We start from the raw sequence: 20,306 nt of genomic DNA, 5'->3' as shown, positions 1-20,306 counted from the left end.
CTCTCAAGTGTATATCTATTTTCGGATAAATAATTCATGACGGTTGGTAATTAAGTCTTTTATCAATAAATATTCGAGTTGGTCTGTATTGAATATAGTAACCAATATATTGTAGTCACTCCTTGCCTTAAACCTTTGGCCTTAAAGGCTTCAAAACATTTGAACACATTACATCCCGAGGCTTTCAATTTATTTTTTGGCCCCAGAGGAATATATTAGATTGAAAACAGATTTTATCGACACGCGGCCATTGTGATCAGAATGCCTAATACCACCTCTTCGGGGTTTTAGCCCGCTAATGGCTTAGAACCGCTCTACGAACAGTGCCATTCACAGCCCCAACTTTGTTAGAGACGGTAGAAATGGAATACTCGAATGCGTGGATATCGCTAATAGTAAAACGCCAAAGTGGAATCAGATAGTTTTTGCTGACATTCAAACGGCCTCCTCTGTTGAGGATATTGGTGACTACCAGACAGGAGGGCAACAGAGGGTGTTTGACAATACTCGGGAGTTATTTTTTATCTTGTAATTGAAATCTTTGAAATTTCGCATTTCATGATAAAGGTGTATTAAGGTGGATTATTGAGTTGGAATGGACTTTCTTTACCGAAAGGTTACGTTAATTTGCATGCATTGTGGTGGTGCAGGTGTGTGGCTTAAGAGGACTGGTTTGGGAAACGCACTGGCTCTGAAAGTAGGATGTCATTTGAGATGCTCGAAAGCAGCAGGTATGTTCAACGTGGGGTGAATGTTTATGTGCAGTGAAATCTCAGTGGAGCTGAATGATATATGTTCTAGGATCTTTAATCATCAAGTGATTCGACCCCCTAATGTTTTTAATGTTTCGTTTCGATAGCATTGGTTTCTGAGAGACAATTCAAAGGTTATTACAACAAATGATGTTCAACACAAACACCATCAGGTAAGTTCACGTTAACCTTCTGTCATGTGTTAAATGAGAAGACCTTACAAACGTGGGATTTCCGCAAATACGAGTTTACCGTTTCAGTTTCAAAGGAGACTTTCTCAACTCCATTTCATTGTGAGACACATTCCATATTGCCTTGCCCATCTCAATCAACCGTCAACTGCTTTAAGAGATATTCTTGGCTGCTTTTTTTCATTTAATGGAACAAACAAATCTAAGTCTAAACAAATGTGTATGAACCTTTCCAGTCCGAGGTTAGCACTAGTGAAGATCTGGACTAGAACTGGTCGGCAGCATTGCCTACTTGTCGTCCACAGGATCGTGTGATCAGGCTCACTGAACTTGATTGACATACATTATTGAATCTCAAATGCGTAGATCGATGTTCATGCTGTTGATGACTGGACTGACTGGTACGGACTCGATTATTTACAGACCGCCGCCATATATCTGGAATATTACTTCGTGTAGCTTTACACAACATACAGATCTTAGACTAGCTTGGAGTTGACGTAGCGCCATGCAGCTAGGGTCATATCTTCGGCAGGAGTTTAAAACAAACAAACAATTAAAAAAAAACAAGCGAAACCAGGGTCGACGAACAAAGCCACAACAGCTCTCCTCAAACCGTGCTTCTGTAAGCTGCTGGAAAGTGAACCGTTGTTGTAATGTGTCATACTCTAGCATTGTTATGACACTTTCATCCACTCTCCACTCGATGACCTCCTTGTTTGAAGCCATTGTATCCTCTTATCGTGCACTGGGCACTGAAGTTGGCGTGCTTGAGCGTAGGTCAATTCAGAAGAAAGAAAAAAGAATAAAGGGTAATTTAATGTCACTTCCATCATTCTTCCGATATAGCGCAAGTGTCTGAAGCGTATATAACTTATATCGGTTGTCAGTCAAGCATGTACATGAAACATGAAACATATCTTGAATCAACCATTGTATGTAAGCATAACTGGAGGCCTCCAGAAAGGGTTCTGTCTGCAGGATTGACAGGGGAATCAATAGGGGCTGTCGCGAGCGGTACTCTATGGTGTGATAGACATGGGAGGTAATTGGTATATGAGCGTTAGTGAGTTGTGTGTAACGCGGTTTGATTATTATTCAAGTTAAAACAAACCTGTGATGAGATGGTATAGAACTGGTCTTCTGTAACCAATACTTGTCGTAAGAAGCGGTCAGACTCGCTTGCTTTGTTGACAAACGTTATGGTATCCCGAATTCGCAGATCGGTACTCATGCTGTTGATCACTAGATTGTCTGGTCTCGACTCTGTTATTTACTTTATGTTTCATATAGCTGGAATATTGCTGAGTGTGGCTTCATACTGGAGAAAACCCGAGGTAGAGCCGATTCTGAATGTTTGGTTGAGCTCATGACCGATGTACATGTTGGATGCTGACAAACATGATATCAATCTGTGCTTCGAACTTTATGAGTTGGTACAGCACCGTATGACCACCATATGGCCCACCCGTACCTCTTCTTGTGTCTCGTGGATTAATGAAATGGTTAACGAAGCACGTTTGCACATATGTACCAATACGGGCTAATGCCTGTTTCAGAAACCACGTGAGTTTGGTTTCACGTCGCACTCATCAGTAGTCCACCTATATAAAAAATTGAGTCTAGACCAGACAATCTAGTGATCAATGGCATGAGCACCAATCAGGAGGATACCATAACACGTGTCGAACGTGTCAGCGACCCTGATCACCCGATGCCGTTTATTCACAGTAACCGTGTATATCCTGAATAGCAGCGCAGACTGTATATCCTGAATACCAGCGCAGACACAAAGCACTGAACAACGCACCAGTCAGAAGGATGTGCACTATTCATGAGGATAAATGACAATTTATAACATAATACGCCTGAACAAAATAAGAGTCAGATAGTCAAAGAATCATACAGCGGGGAATCAGGGGAAACTGTACCCAAATTGATTCTCAAGCATGTTCGATTTTCAACTAAAAATATATCTAACATTTTCTCGTTTGAATATTATTTGATCTACAATTTATATCATGTAAAATATACGTTCGCATAATACATTCTGACTGGTGTTGTAGACACACTTTGAAAATCAATAAATGCGCAGCTATCGTAAACAAATCACATTTATAACATGGGTGGTGTGGTTATGGATTAATGTTTTACCCCTGTCATTATTAGGCCAACATTTTTACACAAAAATACTCAGTTATTTGAGGAACTGCTGTAGGCATGAGTAACTGATAAACTAGGAAAATTATATATTATACAGATAGTCCTTTTAATTTGTAATTTCACATAAACCAAACTCAGGGAATAGTTTTTGAATGAAACAAGGCAGAACTTACATGATAACCAATTTCATAAAAAGAGAAATTTTTATTACACATATTTTCATTGTACAATTGAATCTGGTGATTCGATCCAGATCCCAAAGCTAAATGTTCCCGTCAAATTCCGGACAGAAGGGGTGTTCAGCAAGTTACGACACAGAGAGGCTGCTTCGGTTGATGCATGAACTATTGCGTATGCCAGTCAATAGTGAAACTCAGTTTTCGTGTGGCGTTAAATGAAACACGCAACCTCCCCAGTTTTCATAAGACTGGGGTACTACCATTACCTTAGAAATATGTCACTGGTGTTTCTCAATCACACTCCCAGTTTAAAGACTAAGTGGTTTTATGACTTAAGGAAAACAGCATCCTCGACGCTCCATGAATAGAGCCTGTTGTGGCACCCAGCACATACAACTTGGCGGGCTATATATTGAGGTGAGCCTCTGACAAGACCGGCCGTATACTCAGAGGACGTCCTCCTTAGTCTGACAACCTGGGCGGAGGACGTGACGTCAAAGAGCCCAAGTATAGCTACAAAATCCATACATTCTGATCTGTGAGTCATGTCATGCCATTACTTGGATAGAGGTCGGTTCTATTGTTCATTTGCGGACTAAATGGACATTAGAGGTACATTAAAAACATCAATATGTGATGTTTGTGTATTCGTGACAGTTTCTGTGTGACAAGACATTAACGTAGACTAACAAAATGGCAGCACAAATGGCAGAAGTAGAAGCTCAGGTTATCAAATTCACCTAGAGTTGAGTGAGTGAATAAGCGTAATTTTACCCCGTTTTTAGCAATATTCCAGGTGTATGACAACGGGTATACCAAAGAGGCGATTCGCATTTGGTGCGGGGATTGATGTGGGGATTGAACCCGGGCCTTATGCGTTACGAGGGAACGCTTGAGCCACCAGGCTACATCATGGCCCCTGCATGCTACGCTGAAGTGATGCTGAGTTCTACGGTTCTGTCAGACGTTGTACGTGTATATGTTCGCATATATCATGTAGCAGAATTTTAGTCATAAGCTGAAACATGCACAGACGCACGCACACGCTTACGTTCACGCAGTTTTTCGCAAGAAAGCGCACACGCTGAGAGACACACACTCTCACGTGCGCATTCTTTAACGTTTTCAGGGGGGTATATTAACGAACTGATACACACAAACACGCACACACATTATTATTGCAAACACTGACCCTCTCATATGTACACAACAAACATCTCACACACAATCAGCCTTACACACATCATCTGTCACACTGCTACACGCACACACTTGTGCACGCATTGTTAAACAGGTTCAAACACTCAAGTGCGCAGACCCATGTAACACGTGCACTCAAATTCAGGTTCGCACGGACACGTTCAAATGACTTGAATCCTTCCTGTTATCGTCCTTTGATGTTTGTTTGTTTGGAATGAACAATACTCGCCTAATAAAAACCCCATGTATTCGATTGATGAGGAAGCCGGCGATGCCCTGCTGCTGGGTTCAACGGTTCCATGATTGCATCAAAAGATGCAGAGCAAGAAAGCAACAGAACTAATATGAAATTGCTGCATTTAAAAATTCTATCGATTTCATGCCATATACATCTTTATCAGCTGACAAGAAATAATTAAATTATTCTTTTTGATCACGCGGCAGTCACTCCAGATTCCATCGAATGATCATGTGTTAGGAACTGATAGCATTCCCACGCCTTTTTAATTACACAAAGCCAGGAAGGTTTCACGATATGTTTTTCAGATGGCATTTCGAGATAAGAAGGTCACGTATTAATTGTTGGACTTGTAGTTCTCTCTGCATTCACTCTTGTATTTACGTGTCTTTCAATCCATTAAGTCATTTATTTAAGGACATGTATATCTGACTAGACATAGGCCTTTCGTTCAGTAGTTACGTCATCAGTTACGTCGGTCATCAGCCCCACTCGTTAATTATTCATCCATTGTGACATGGCTCTGACATCAGCTGGCATGTTTCTTGTCATCTCCATATGCTGACATTACAACTGCCACGCTAAATCCTTTTTTGATTTAACATTCCATTTAGAATGCTGCATTAGACTCCAGCATTTCACCTAAATGGTTGGTGATGATGGCGAAAAGTTGTGAGTTGGAAAGATCACAAAAATATATATTTAATCGCGATTTAAAAAAATGATAAATTCCTCCAATTTCATTTTATACACGAGACAGGTGAAATCCTAGTGGATCCTAGCTCGTCCGGCTGAAGATCCTGGTTCGATTCCCCACGTGCGTGAAGTCCATTTCTGTTGCCCCCGCGTGATATTGCTGGAATATGATAAATATGAAAATTAATATAAAACTGTTTGTAATGATAATGGTGCAGACTCGCTGTACACTATCTTCACTTTGAACCATGCTGAAAACGCTGTATTATTAGAATGCTCTCGATAGTCTTTCTCAGCTCCATGGGGAGTAAACAGCCAAAGCTGCCTATGAAACACTAGGGCAAGTGGATGTGTTTAGCTGATGTTAGAAATATACCAGCACTATCACACACACACACACACACTCACCAGAAATGAGCTTCTCACATTGTACCCATATGGGAAATCGAACCCGGGTGTTCGGCTTGACGATCGAACGCTTTAATCACTATACTATCCCAGTGCCCCACGGGAAGGATACGTCATCACATCTTGCATTCTCTTGTTCTTTTTAATCTTTTATTGGGCATACATATTTCAAAATACCCTTACGTGTTTCATATCAAGAGAGATATTGGAAGGGTAAGATTTTTTTAACTCTTCCGAGTACTCATGTACTGCTGAGGCATTATTCGAACAAAGTTACTTTACGAGGAAACGCGACACACATGACACATGTTTCCGTGTTGGACATAATACAAGCCCTTGAAACACAGGATAATCACAGCTCTGATTAAGTTCATAGCAGCGTAAAAATGCATTCGCGTGTTACCTCATTGATACCCACAATTGTGTATCCTTTCGTGACAACCAGTGTCTTTTATTAATCTGGGAATTAAAGCATCACCTCGAGACAATGTTGGCACAAAAGGACCAAACTACGTCTTGCTTGTTCTTTTCAGTCTCACGCGTATCTTCAACAACCATTTCCGTTTTCGTTGCCACGAGAGATACTGGAAACCAATCTTATTTCCATGCTTTAATTAATTAATTAATTATGAGGCAAAAAATGATATTATCCTTCCCGTTGCAAGTCCTGCGTTCATGGATACTCACAGAGGGACGTTTGTTTCTCACACGTGTGAGAAGTGTCGTGTAATGCGAGTATATCCCGTTAAGAATTTAAATTTCCGCTCGAAACAGACTGGCTTTAATCACTAGGAGCCGAGCGAGTCATACGATATGCTCTAAAGTAACATGTAATGGATGTGCAGGTATAGTTATCGCAATCCGGTGGTCGGGTTGAATCACAATCTTCCCTCCGTGTCAACGACTTAAGGTAAACGATGACGAATTCTGGTTCTGGCAAGATTCCAGCAACATTAACGCACATATAAGAGTGAAAAAGCAATGACTTGGTTTATCATTTCGGGAATCGAACCCGAGTCTTCGGCGAGAAGGGGGAACTCTTTAGCTCAACTGCTATCCTATTACAGTTAAATAGCACGAATAAGTGCAGTTTTACTTTCAGCCGATTCCAGCAATCTTCCCGCAACATTCATTCATTCATTCATTCATTCATTCATTCATTCATTCATTCATTCATTCATTCATTCATTCATTCATACATTCATTCATTGTATACCAATAGAAACAAATAAAGAAACATAGGAAAATTTAAACTTTCCTGTAATATTTTCCAGTTTTCATCAACACCTTTGAATGGCGATGTTGGAGGAAATCTGGGAATATATTTTTTTCCATTATCTTATGACGTCTAGCTTTTGTTTGTTTGTTGCTCAATGCTGCACCCAGTAATATTTCAGCTAGATGAAGACGGTCTGTGAATGATTGTTTGTTTCTTGTTTAACGCCGCTTTCAGGTATATTCCAGTTATACGGCAGCGGTCTGTATATTATCGAGTCTGGATCAGACAATCCAGTGACCAAGAGCACGAGCATCGATGTACACAACTGGGATACGATGACATGTATCAGCGAAGCCTGACCACCCGATCCAGTTAATCGCCTCTCACGAGAAGCATCCTACATTGTCTGTAAACAGATATGTTACATGCAGACGCCATAAAGAGCGCATTTTATCCAACTTAAAACAGCAAAGCCTGTGAGCAATTTAACTATACAACAAACCATGACCTGTTCATTATACTGAAAAGGAGTGGGTAGCCTAGCCAAAGGCCTGGGTTCGATCCCCTACATGTGTACAACGTGTGAAGGCCATTCCTGGTGTCGCCCGAAGTGTTATTGCTGGTATTTTTGTAAAAGAGGCGTGAAATCCACTCACTTTTACTTTAACGAGTATATTCAATATATCTGTAGAGAGGTTATACTTTGCCACTGTCGCATATACCTCATTTTAATAATATCAAAGAGAGAATATTAACAAACCCCCGTCGCAGTGTTGAACACTATTTAGCGCATGAATTGGAGCTCTACAGAATCCTTCAGAGTCTTAGATAATGCAATATCGTGTCTATCATTCCAGAAAACACAATAATTATTTTAGGCGTCCTTTTCATTAACCTCGGAAGTGAACTGAGCTTAAATAATTTCTCACCAGGACCTTGTGAACTTGCAACCGCAACACTCACTGTCGGATATTATTCCGCAAGGGGATGTAGCAGTCGTGCCGTGCAAGATGTTTTCTGTCTGGTTATACAGACTTATTTTAGAACAGCACCTGGCGAATTTCTGTCATACGTAATAAAGACCGTAACGTGCAGGTGGGGATGGTTATGGCAATTGCACTATGTTTTTGTATTTAGCCGTAATTGACTGCAATCTATAAATTGCACCGTCTTTTCTTGTTAATACCTGTAAGGAACATCTGGCTGTTGTCCAGTGCAGTGTGATATAGCGAGGTGCTATATGCAGTCCTAGCACAGTAGCATTCTCACTTGATCTATACTCTAATATTACACCTGTCAACTGGATCACTGCCACACACGCAACTGCACCAACACTACACCAATTGAATGAGTTCTCATTAGGTCTGTATACTAATATTACACTAATAAACTGGATCATTGCCTCACAGACACCTGCACCAACACTACACTAACTGAATCAGTTCGCATTAGGTCTGTACATTAAAATAATCAACTGGATCACTGCTAACCAACGCCTACACCAACACTGCATTAACTAAACCACTTTCCACAAAGTTCTATATACTAAACAATTGTCAACGGTTCGGAATTGGTGGTGGACACAGATGTTCCAGTCGTGTAAGACGAACAAATCCTCCCCTATATGCATTCTACTACACCGTTGTCGTGTCTTGGAATTCCAGATTCGCCTTAATTAGGATCATTGGCTTTCCCTGATAAAGGTATAAGGCCATATCACATTGGACGTTCTCATCTCATGAAACGGACACGACCTTGTATTCAGATCTACTGAAACTAAACTACTCTTATTCTGTGATCGTTAATAATACAAAAAGTTTCTACCACCCGCACTCTTCCAACTGACAAAATCTTTTTCGCCCACAAAACAGTTATAGCAGCTTGTAACACATACGTTAACTGTGCAAAACGAAATATTGACGTTTAGCGCCATGATACTATAACTTCATAACGCCAAGCGTCCAAGTGATGCATCATATGCCCATATTGTCAGATAATTAGTCACGTGATCTTAATAATCACTTTAACAATATGTGGTATCTTCTCTTGACATCAAACATTGACCGTAACGAACTAATGTCCGCTACTTACGTAGATATAAATAACCAATTATGAAGCTTAGTAAGGGGTTGTTGTATAGCCATTGACTGCTTAGGGTGCCTCTATTTTAAGACAAGAACGGCATAATTCCTGTCAGTAATAACATAGTTAGGCAGGACACGAGAGCAGCCATTGTGAAGTTTATTGAGCACGGAGCCCATGCAACGTATCGATTATCGGCCTTAAAGTGATTACCTTATCGTTGCATAGCCAAAGTTAAAGACAAATTGGATAGGCTAAATAGATCTCGCAAAACATCAAGAAGGCTTGAATATTTTGAACGAAACATAAAAATGATTTCGCACAAGTGACATTTCCACACTCAATCAACGTCATGCTAGTTCAAACGAATCTGGAAAATTGTAAATTGATACGCGAGAAGCAGAGTAATTATATAATATGACGGTCATCAATGATGCAATGGACGCCTGCTAGGAAATGGAGGAGGGTATGCTTTTACCAGGAATAACTCAAAAGACGTGTTTGTTCTTATTTTCCTATCTGTGGATCTAAAGGTTACATAGGTTGCATGGCATGCTCATCAGGAACTGCCATGCAAAATTGGAAAGATTGATCGACGAGCATTTTTTCTTGTGACAACATCCCTGATTTATCTTTGCATTCGGTAATGGTTTCCCGTGGAGAAACCTATCTAGGATGGGGGCAGTCTGTAATGATGCGATCGGGTAACCTGGAGGTGAGTGCATTGACCCGTCCTGCCTAAGATCTTGGCATCCTTCTCTAGATAGACGTAACATGTGGAGGTCTTTTATTGTGACCTCCGCCGTGATGTTGCTCTGAGAGTGCTGACAAGCGACTTCAAACGCTTGTTACTCACTCACGTCAGGTTCGTTCGTCTTGATTCCAAGGGGTGGTTGGGTACCTGTGATTAAAGCGTCCGCTCTTCACGCAGAAGATCCGAGTTCGATTTCCAACATGGATACAATGTGTGAAGCCCATATCTGGTGTTCCCCGCCGTGATATTGCTGGAATGTTGCTAAAACCATACTCATTCTCTCACTTTTGATTGCAATGGAAATATGTGTGTGGGTGAGTTAATGAGTGGGTACCATCAGCACGTGAGTTAGTGAGCGAGCGAGTTCCAAGTACATCGTTGTGATCTTCTCAATAAAAGAAAACTTAGATTCAAATGCTAGACTACAGATCATTGTATTTATTGCTGAAAGCGTGTTTGGATACAGTTGCAATATCAGAGTCTCAAATACCTAACAAATGCTCGTGATGCAGTTGAAAAGCAATTAATGCTGACATGGCAGAAACGATGATTCCTGCACAAAAGCTGTTATGATATTCGCACTGCAGTTTCTGTCGTGTAACGGTTCAGTTGGAAGAGCCGAAACAGCGTCATAAGTAATACAAGCACGCCCCTACATACACTTACACTTACACGCACGCACGCACGCACGCACGCATGCACGCACGCATGCACGCACGCACGCACGCACACATGCACAGTGCCATATCAGCGTCGTAATCACCAGGAACGCGACATAAACTCCCTCTCACCTCGCTTCACCTAGTATCGATCAACAGTCCCGCTATTTCATATCAAAGACTTCCAGAAGTTTGATTGTGTATGTTTTTAATTTTGCATAAGATGATTTTTCACTTGTCTTTTCTTCCATATGAACCAACCAGCTGTGTTCAAAGAGTCCGCCGACAGAACATTTATAGAAAACAAGTGACTGCAAGAAGAATATATCTCATTATACGGACTTGATCAAAAGACGACAAACAAAAGAAGCAAACAATTGTCCCGTAAAACGTAGAAGACTGGATGTGGTCGGCTACTTGTCATTTTTATCGGGAGACCCATAATTTTGTCGCGCTTAAGTAAAATAAATGTGTTATCAATTAATTAGAAAAATTGATTTTCTTCCCAGAATGACAAGCGATGAATATTTCTGGATCTTACTCGTCCTGTGATAAAATTTGAAATATGCGAACGCATTCACAGAGAACATTCAAAGGCAGACTTTGACTGATTGGAATATTTCGGAAAACTAATTTCGTTGGAGTATGACGCAAGGTTACCATGGATACGCATGTGTTGGGGAAATAAATCTAAAATAACACCTGCAAAAAGAGGCGATACGTGAAAAACGCACGAAGACAATATTTATCAAAGCGTGCGTTCCGAGATTTAAAACCTTCACATGGATTAAAGATTAATTTGAACCAACAAGTAATGCAGAAATTGTGATTAAATCAGGCACTTTCGATTAAAACCTCGATAAAACGTAATGTTAGAATTTACAACACGACAACGAAGGATGCATTAGGTGCTACTACTATGACAACCATGTGACCTAGTGACTAGTTTCTAACGACACCGTGCTGGTATTGACAGCGTAGGCATTCCTAGTGGTCACTGTTAGTGCTGCTGTTGTCTCATATGTGTTTAGTGTTAGTGATGCTGTTGTCTCATATGTGTTTAGTGTTAGTGATGCTGTTGTCTCATATGTGTTTAGTGTTAGTGCTGCTGTAGTCTCCTATGTGTTTAGTGTTAGTGATGCTGTTGTCTCATATGTGTTTAGTGTTAGTGATGCTGTTGTCTCATATGTGTTTAGTGTTAGTGCTGCTGTAGTCTCCTATGTGTTTAGTGTTAGTGATGCTGTTGTCTCATACGTGTTTAGCATTAGTGCTGCAATCGCCTCAAATATGTGTAGTGTTAGTGCTGATGTCGTCTCAGATTTGTTTAGTGTTAGCTGCTGTTGTCTCATTTGTATTCAATGTAGGTGCTAATGTTGTCTCATTCATGTTTAGTATTAGTGCTTTTGTCGTCTCCTGTGAGTTCAGTGATGACGTTGTTGTTGTCTTAAATGCGTTTTGTCTCAGAACTGACGTATGCTCTAGTGTTAGAGCTATTAACGCAGTAGCACAAACGAGTTCAGTGTTGGTGCTGCTATAGACTGTGTAAAACTGCGTAAACTATCGTACCTCAGACATCGTTGCTCAAAGTCATGCACTAAACATGTTTCTCTCATGGCCACAGCATTATCAGTCATGGAAGTTGCGCCGCTTTGTTTTTCTAAGTTTGCGTTTCTTGTGATTTTCTGATTAACGTGAACAAATTATCTTGTCATTCTTTCTACTTACGTTACCTACATTTAACTGTTCTTTATGGAGCCTAAACTAAACCGAGCAAACACGAGAGAAAATAACACATATCAGTAAAGTTTCATGTGCCCCTGAATACATCTCTGTACAGAGACGAGTGTCTTCGTTCAAAAACTTTTGAAAATAATAATCAGTAAGCGCACTGTTTGACGTCGACAAAAACTGAAACTGCAATGAATCTGGGTTTGGCTGCATCTTCAGTCTATAAACATTTATGGAGCGTATCGTGAGTAGCTGACGTTCTGCGTTACATGGCTTGTACCAGAATGACTGTCGGCTATATCTCGATACGGGGGGCATTGGTGGGACAGTGATCCTGCTGGTGATGTCTTTCACTGTTTGATCACGGAATGAATCATAGCTGGAATGTTTCTAAACTGACATTTGCAGAACTGAGTCTTTATATCAGCATTTATGATAAGCAACTGCCAAAGTGAATTACCAAAATCAATTAGCATGCGTGTTTGTCAAATTGGTTTTGAACATTGGGAAACATCTTAATGTCTGCATAGACATCCGTTGAATGTCCGAATCGTCGCGTGATGACATCACAGCAAGCTACAGCTTTGGCTAAAGGTTCCCACAAGGCGACTGATGATCAGCTGCATAGTCTGTATCATAGTACCTGAACCATAATATTCTCCCTACTGCCTATCCGTCACTGCAGTTTTAAAGCCCTAACAAGCCCTAGCAAGTCTGGATTTCAGACTTGAATCTCCCAACCCACAGTTGCTCTTTTCTAGACTTAATGGGTTTGCTTGTTACTGTCACAGACTAAATAATTTCAATGATTCCTTAAAACGTCATTTATGCAAACGATCTATTTGTTTCAGTACAAGTCCAAAATGCACAGAAATTCTATCCCCTTTGTCTATGTAATGTATTCGGCAAACAGTAGGTGTATCCCTTCTTATCATAAACCCCACCTCCGGGCAGGGCCCTTAAATGTCAAAAGCTATCAATACATGTCAATTATCACTCCCTACGTCGGCGAATCTTACGCATGTACATGTGCATGGACCAATGACCTTGCACAATGTGGCGTAATGGTTCTGTGTATAAAAACCTGACTGTTATGGTCAGTCGCGGAGACCAACCAGCAAGACCAACCATGGAGACCAGATCATCGACAGAAGTCGATGCATTGTGCGGCTAGTCGGAGTGTCGGCCAAGGCCGTCGCCCCATGTACGACTATGTCGACGATGCAAAATCGCCGTCGGACTTTTAATATGTGTGTAAGTGACAGAGCGGGTCTCCACATCGGGATCATTGGCCACTCAGTCCCGATGTGCTTTCTGTCACATGTTTACAACTGTGTATACCATTTCGACCATCATTCAACCAAACAATAATATAATATGGCTGCTGCTGTCTTCACCTCTACCACTGACTCTTGTCTTCCCTGTCTCTTGTCCACCATCCTAAACTACCACCCGAGAGCGAACCACGACGGCCGCTCTTGGACATTACTGTCAAAATTAAATCTACTCAGGGTCAGCGCGTCTCCATAATCTAACTGTTTAACTGACCGATTTCCCATCTGGTCATGTAGTCCAGAGAGCAGGGCTGTCTGTCCATCAGTTATACAATCTTCCTGACCCAGTCGTTCAGGAACCCAACGGACATCTTGTTGCTACAAGCCGACTGACCATATGTCCGCGTATCTCACCATCGCTTCCCACAATCATCCTGGAAATCTGGAATCCGTACAGACCATGTGTTCATGCAACCCATCACCTATAACCACGCAGTCTTCACTATCGTTCCAATAAGCTATCTGGCAATTGCTTCATGTAGTCTAACAATTGCCATAGGTAAGTCGACCGTTTTATCATCAAAGTACAGTGATCTTTTGGCCTAAACGTGCAACCTAACGATCCATAGTTTTCCGGAAAAAAGTGTCTATTGGATCCAGAAGCTGATTGTGGTGTCAGATTCGTATATAATCCTCGACATACGACTGAGAATATCTTATAGTCCGTTCAAGTGTTGGAATTGGAGGTTAGTTGTTGTGACTGTTGGTGAACATAAAATATCATTTCGCATATGCTGCCAAAATATGGAAGAAATTGCGCTCATTCATAAACGGTTCGTCCTTCGTTTATTTCCCGCACTGGCCACCAAATTCCTCGCGGCCGGTCCATCAGCAGAGCCAAACTGGCTAATCACTCCCCTCAGTCGGGTTGACCACAGATGTAATGTCCGCTCTGACGGTAGCAATGACTTTGTATAAAGCACTGTGACCGAAACATTGTCCATGTTCTTCTTACCACTGCAAGGAAATCCCACCATCCACAACCAACCGGTTCTCACCTTCAGTTACCAGCAGCTGAATTGGAAACACTCTACCCATATACTCACAGTTGGTTGTAACGGCCATCTCAACTCCCTACCCAATTCCAGCCGCAAAGAATCTCTCCTCAACTCTGACAATGACCATCCGCCCCACCACAACAATAAACTTGCAGACTCCCCGCGAGTGCGATGACCATTATCTGCCCACAGTAGCACATACTTTCATTTCCCACAGCTACCATGGCAATAAACTCCCGAGAGCCACATATACCATCAAATCACCACGACCGTACTGCCTATTCCAATCTCGTTAGGGACGTTGACGAAACGACCCTTTTGTTGGAGTACTGACCACCAACTGTTGCCATTGCAGCACTAACCACCAACTCTTGTCATTGCAGCACTGACAACCAACTGTTGTCATTGGAGTACTCACAACCAACTGTTGGCATTGTAGCACTGACCACCAACTCTTGTCATTAGAGTACTGACCACCAACTGTTGGCATTGTAGCACTGACCACCAACTGTTGTCATTGGAGTACTCACAACCAACTGTTGGCATTGTAGCACTGACCACCAACTGTTGTAGAGCAAGGAAAATGAAAATACCAGTGCATTTAACAAGAAGACGTCAGAAGCAAACACTGTATTTGATGCAAGTATTTTACTTACTGTATGAAAATATTGAAAATAGCTTATATGGCTATGTAGGGGACAGTTTTGTTAGACCTCGTTAGGACGTGTTAAATATAGCTCTCGTTTTCCAAGGAATTTGTACCTATCGAATTTCATTTTGATAAGATTAATCATTTCCTGTTGCTTTGTTATCATGGACACACAGTAAGCCCTTTTTCGTCGCTTAAGCACACTAAAATAATCCCCTAGGGCAAGCCAAATCAATATGGATAAATATTGGCTTTTTCCTGGAGAAAACCACTCGTGAGAAATCTAATACTATCTGGTCCAAGTTGAACTGATAAGAGGTGTCCATTGGCAAATATATTTATTCTCCAGACTCGTTTCAATAACCCTAAATAGATTAACGGGAGCATCTGATTGCCCGTGTAACAAAACCAGTGTTAGAACAGATTAGTGAGCTAAATCTCCTGCAACAGAATACACTTACGTTTTCAAATAAAGCGAATTCATGTGACGGTCATTATACAGATTGACGTCCGTAATCACCTTGATTAAATTCGTTTATTAAAGTACAGACCAGCCCGTACATGACATTATGAGGCAGTCGGGTAGCCAAGTGATTAAAGCGTTCGCTCATCAAGCCATCATTCTTCACATGGGTATAATGTGTGAGGCTCATTTCTGGTATCACACATCGTAATTCTGATGGAACGTTGCTCAAAGCGGCGTAAAATCACACTCACTCACTCATAACACTGGCATTTAATTGCATGATGAAACAAAGTTCTACGAATTATTTGACAAGTTTCATCGTATTTTGCAGTTTCATAACGCCGGCCAATCTCTGTTATCAGTTTAGGAGATTTAATGCGTATCTTTATACATCTGGCCCCGTGACATACTGCAAAGTATGGAAGGATCTCTCCGGTATATTTCAAGCTCCAGTATAGTCTTTGTATTGATTCGCCAAAGTGTCAAGGGCCCCAACGCTGAAACACAACAATTCTCATGTGAGCTGCAGAGCGTCACTAGAACAGGAACAAACACCGAAGTCCACAGGAATTAATGCGGTCCACACGGTGGAAGTACAAGTGCTTGGGTACAATAAATGTCCATTTTCATATTTATTATTATTAATAATATATAAATAAGTGGAGATTTCGGGTTAGAACATTTGGTTTCCAGCTACTGATGTGGTAAGATGTAGATTTGCTTGACATCGTATCCCAGTTGCGTAAATCATGCTGTTGATCACTGAGGTCTCTAGTCCCGGATCGATTATTTCATTGTTGAGTGCGGCGTTAAACTACACTCAGTCATTGAGCCAGTCATGGGACGGCGGTCAAGCTGGATGAATTAGAAAACCGAGTGTCGGCATACCCGAGCATAGAAACCTTGTTCGTGATATTAATCACTAGTTTGTCTGTTCTAGACTGGATCATTTTCAAGCTGTGGTTTATGGTGTAATGTTATGGCGCGTTGTGCAATAAATACAGCGCAAACAGTAAGACGGGGCTTGCATTTTGATAGCGTCATCGGGCCGTCTGCACTGAAGACACTGGACTTATTCATCTCTCACTACCACTTCTTCTTCTTCTTCTTCTTCTTCTACTACTACTACTACTGCTACTACTACTTCTCTCCTCCTCCTACTCATCCTACTACTACTACTATTACTACTGCTACTACCACCACTACCTCCACCGTCACTACCACATCTACTACCACCAGTACCTCTCATCACATATCATACACTTATCATCACGTCTGCAATCACGAATGCACCCACTTGACTGCTTTAACAGTCCCTTCTTCATATCGTATGTTTTCAAGCCAGGAAAACAACAGCTTGCCCGGAAAGATTAGATTATGACACAACACTTGAATTAATCTCAAGGCGGTCTAATTCCTTAAAGTGACACCTTGCTGTAGGAAAAGGCCATTTCGAATCAAGCAGCTGCACATGCATGTTACCGAAGTAGAAGAAGAAAATCATTTTTATAATGTAGAATTTATTTCTTGAAAGCAAACGTTTTCCGAACGTAAGCAAACTCACTTTTACGCCATACAACTTCTTAATGATATCTTTTGTAGCCATTAAATAATTGAATGTTATACTGTGACAGAGTTTAAAAATCGATGTTTTAATGAACATGGATCGCAGTATTTGCAAACCTGCTCAGTCATGATGAAAAATGCCCTTGGCCCGAACTTCAACTTGAGCAAAAGCGTGTCTCGAAAAATCTTACATGGACTGAAATGTAACGTTTTTGCCCCTGGTTATTAGAGGACGTGTGCTGACGCCTGGTGACAAGCTGGTGCTGTAATGAACCCGGGGTTTTACAGGATCTGGACTGACGCGGAATGGAAGCCCAGGTCAGGAATGACGTTAACCTTTTTTAACAAACTGGAAACGTTCGTGGCTGTGTTTGAAGGAACCTAAAATGACACTGGTTTAATTGACTTAATATCGACTGGGAGTGAAAGGTAGAGGAAATACTGTATGCATTTGTCACTTACAGACAAAAAAAGAAAAACGTCGCGATCGAGTTATTAGAGAATATGTGGGCATGGTGATACTTTTAGCTTCCTTGCCCAACCAAGGCACAGGAGGTACTATTTGCTTTTCACAACATCAGTGAACACGGGTGGACAAAGTCATACACACAGGCAATGGTTGGTGTTGCCTTCTGTTACTCTGGATGTGGAATTGTTCCGGTCTGTGTTAAATTTCAGCCGATCCAGGAATAATTAAGCATGTACTTTCCATGACGATTGCTAGGAGCGTCAGATTATCCAACTCAGTAGTTGTAATCATCAGTTTTACAGCATCCGAGCCTTAGGTAAGTGTTCCAATAGGTTTACAAGGGATTGCGTGAGTATGGTTTTACACCACTTTTAGCGTTAATCCAGTAATACCACGGTGGAAGACACCAGAAACGGCTTCAAAGATTGTACCCATGTAGAGAATCGAACCCAGGCCTTCGGAGTGACGATAGAACGCTTTAACCACAAAGCTCCTCCACCTCTCCTCAAGAGGTGCTTTGACACACCAGTGACAAAGATTATATCACAAATAATGTCGTATTTTGTTACCAGTACGTTGATTTTTCTGGTGAATAGTTGACTACCATGTGCATGTGTCACCAATGGGGCAGGTCTGGATTATTATTTCACCTCGTATCAATACGATCTGACAGTGCAAAACATGCTCGGGATGAAGTCGAAATCACCTGTAATGGTTTTGTCGCATAGATTTACATTCAGAAATATTCTAGAAAGAATTAGAGCGGACAATGGACAGCCACCGCCCCGTTTAACAAATGAACTAATTCCCAAGACAGTTTGATTCATCTGTAAATGTGCATGCACACATAAGATATATCTTAATTTGATCAAACAAATTACACTCAATACGCGGGATATTTGTGACAAAGATTATGTTCCTTCGTCCGTGTAATTCCATTCATTTATATATGGTTTTGGTACGAACTGGCACAAATTTCAACACTTAATCATGTTGCGATCCCTCTGGGGAAATGAAGGAACGAATAAACGAATGTGAAGGGTGTGAACCTTCTCTAAAGTAAAGCGATTCTTCTTGTCCTAAAAACCCTGTAACGAACTTATATACCTCTCAGTACCTAAGTGTAATTCCTTGACTGAGTCGGTAAGCCGACAAGCGACAACCGTCCTTCTTATAGAGTACGGTCGATAATTAGCCAAACACAGTTATGTACCCTTCAAAGCGATCTTTATGTAATTAACATCTTAATTATTCATATTACTCTTTTAAGCATAATATAAACATATATTTTCCTTTACACATCAGCATCCTTGTATCTAAGATATCTTGAAGCCGAAACGGAAACTTGATTGATATATAGCAAGGTTAGGAATGATCTTTGGGTAGTGTAACCTAGGTTTGCAACAGAATCACAAGGGTAACTCTCACTCAGAGAATATTCAAACCGTGACGGAAGGCCTCAGACTGAACACGCTTGGTATATGTTCGTGACGTGTCATATATATCCTAATAAAAGCCAGATTAGGAGGAGGAGGTGGGGGTGGGAGTGGTGTGTGTGTGTGTGGGTGGGTGGGGTGTGTGTGTGTTGGGGGATCGCAAGTAAACACTCCCAATTTTCATGATGGCCTAAAATGAATCAGAACGCTTGTTAGATAGCGACTTAAACACGGTAATCAGATCTTTCTGCAATGCCAATAAAGGAAGAAATGTTTCGAAGTCTGTTCCACCTAAAATTATTTTGATAACGAAAGTAAAATTTGACGAATTGTCGGTCAAATCCCTTTTTCAAGTGTTAATCTTTTTCGGATTTTTTCAGCGTATGTCACACCTCGTGCACGTGGGTATTGGCATGAGGCTGTTGTTTTCCAGCATTACAAAGGATAGACCGGAGTTAAATTATATTTTAACTCAGTTTTTAAGTCTTAAAAGGATAAACAATGAGTTGCGTGTACGCTGCTTTAAGCAACAATCCAGCGATCTCACCAGGAATGAACTTCACAAATTGTACCCTGTTTGGAATCGAACCCGGGCATTCGGCGTGACGAAAGTACGCTTTTATCACTAGGCCAATCTACCATTTGTGATGAAGATCAGTGGCCATGTATGGGGTATGTCAGTTGGTTGGCCTATAAGTGTAATATTGCTGGGTGCGGCAATAAAGAACAACCCAGCCAACCAGTTAATTGGGTATTAACTATACGGGCATACTTGACAGAATAATAAAGATTTATCTATGATTAGGAAACAGCCGCGCGAGCTGCACATTCAGCGGAAACTGGGCCAACAATGCCCGTAGGAGACAGAGGAAAGGTTAGCGTTAAATAAGCTGAGCAAGCAGTATGCAGTGCGATGCCTGCATAGAGGGTTATTAGAGCATTTTTCACTTTAGGTCTGACTTGTTAAGTTGCGTCTTGCACTTTCATGAGTTTCGATTCGATGGTCTCTTCCCTCTAGTAACCTTATCATTAAGTAAGTGAGTGGGTGAGTGAGTGAGTGGGTTTAGGTTTACTCCACTTTTAACAATATTACAGCTGTACCTCAGCAGGGGACGCCAG

Source organism: Haliotis asinina, chromosome 2 (genome assembly GCF_037392515.1).
Source record: "Haliotis asinina isolate JCU_RB_2024 chromosome 2, JCU_Hal_asi_v2, whole genome shotgun sequence".
In the NCBI taxonomy this organism is placed as follows: Eukaryota; Metazoa; Mollusca; class Gastropoda; order Lepetellida; family Haliotidae; genus Haliotis; species Haliotis asinina.
The sequence above is the reverse complement of the archived record's forward strand: the minus strand, read 5'-3'. Positions refer to the sequence as shown.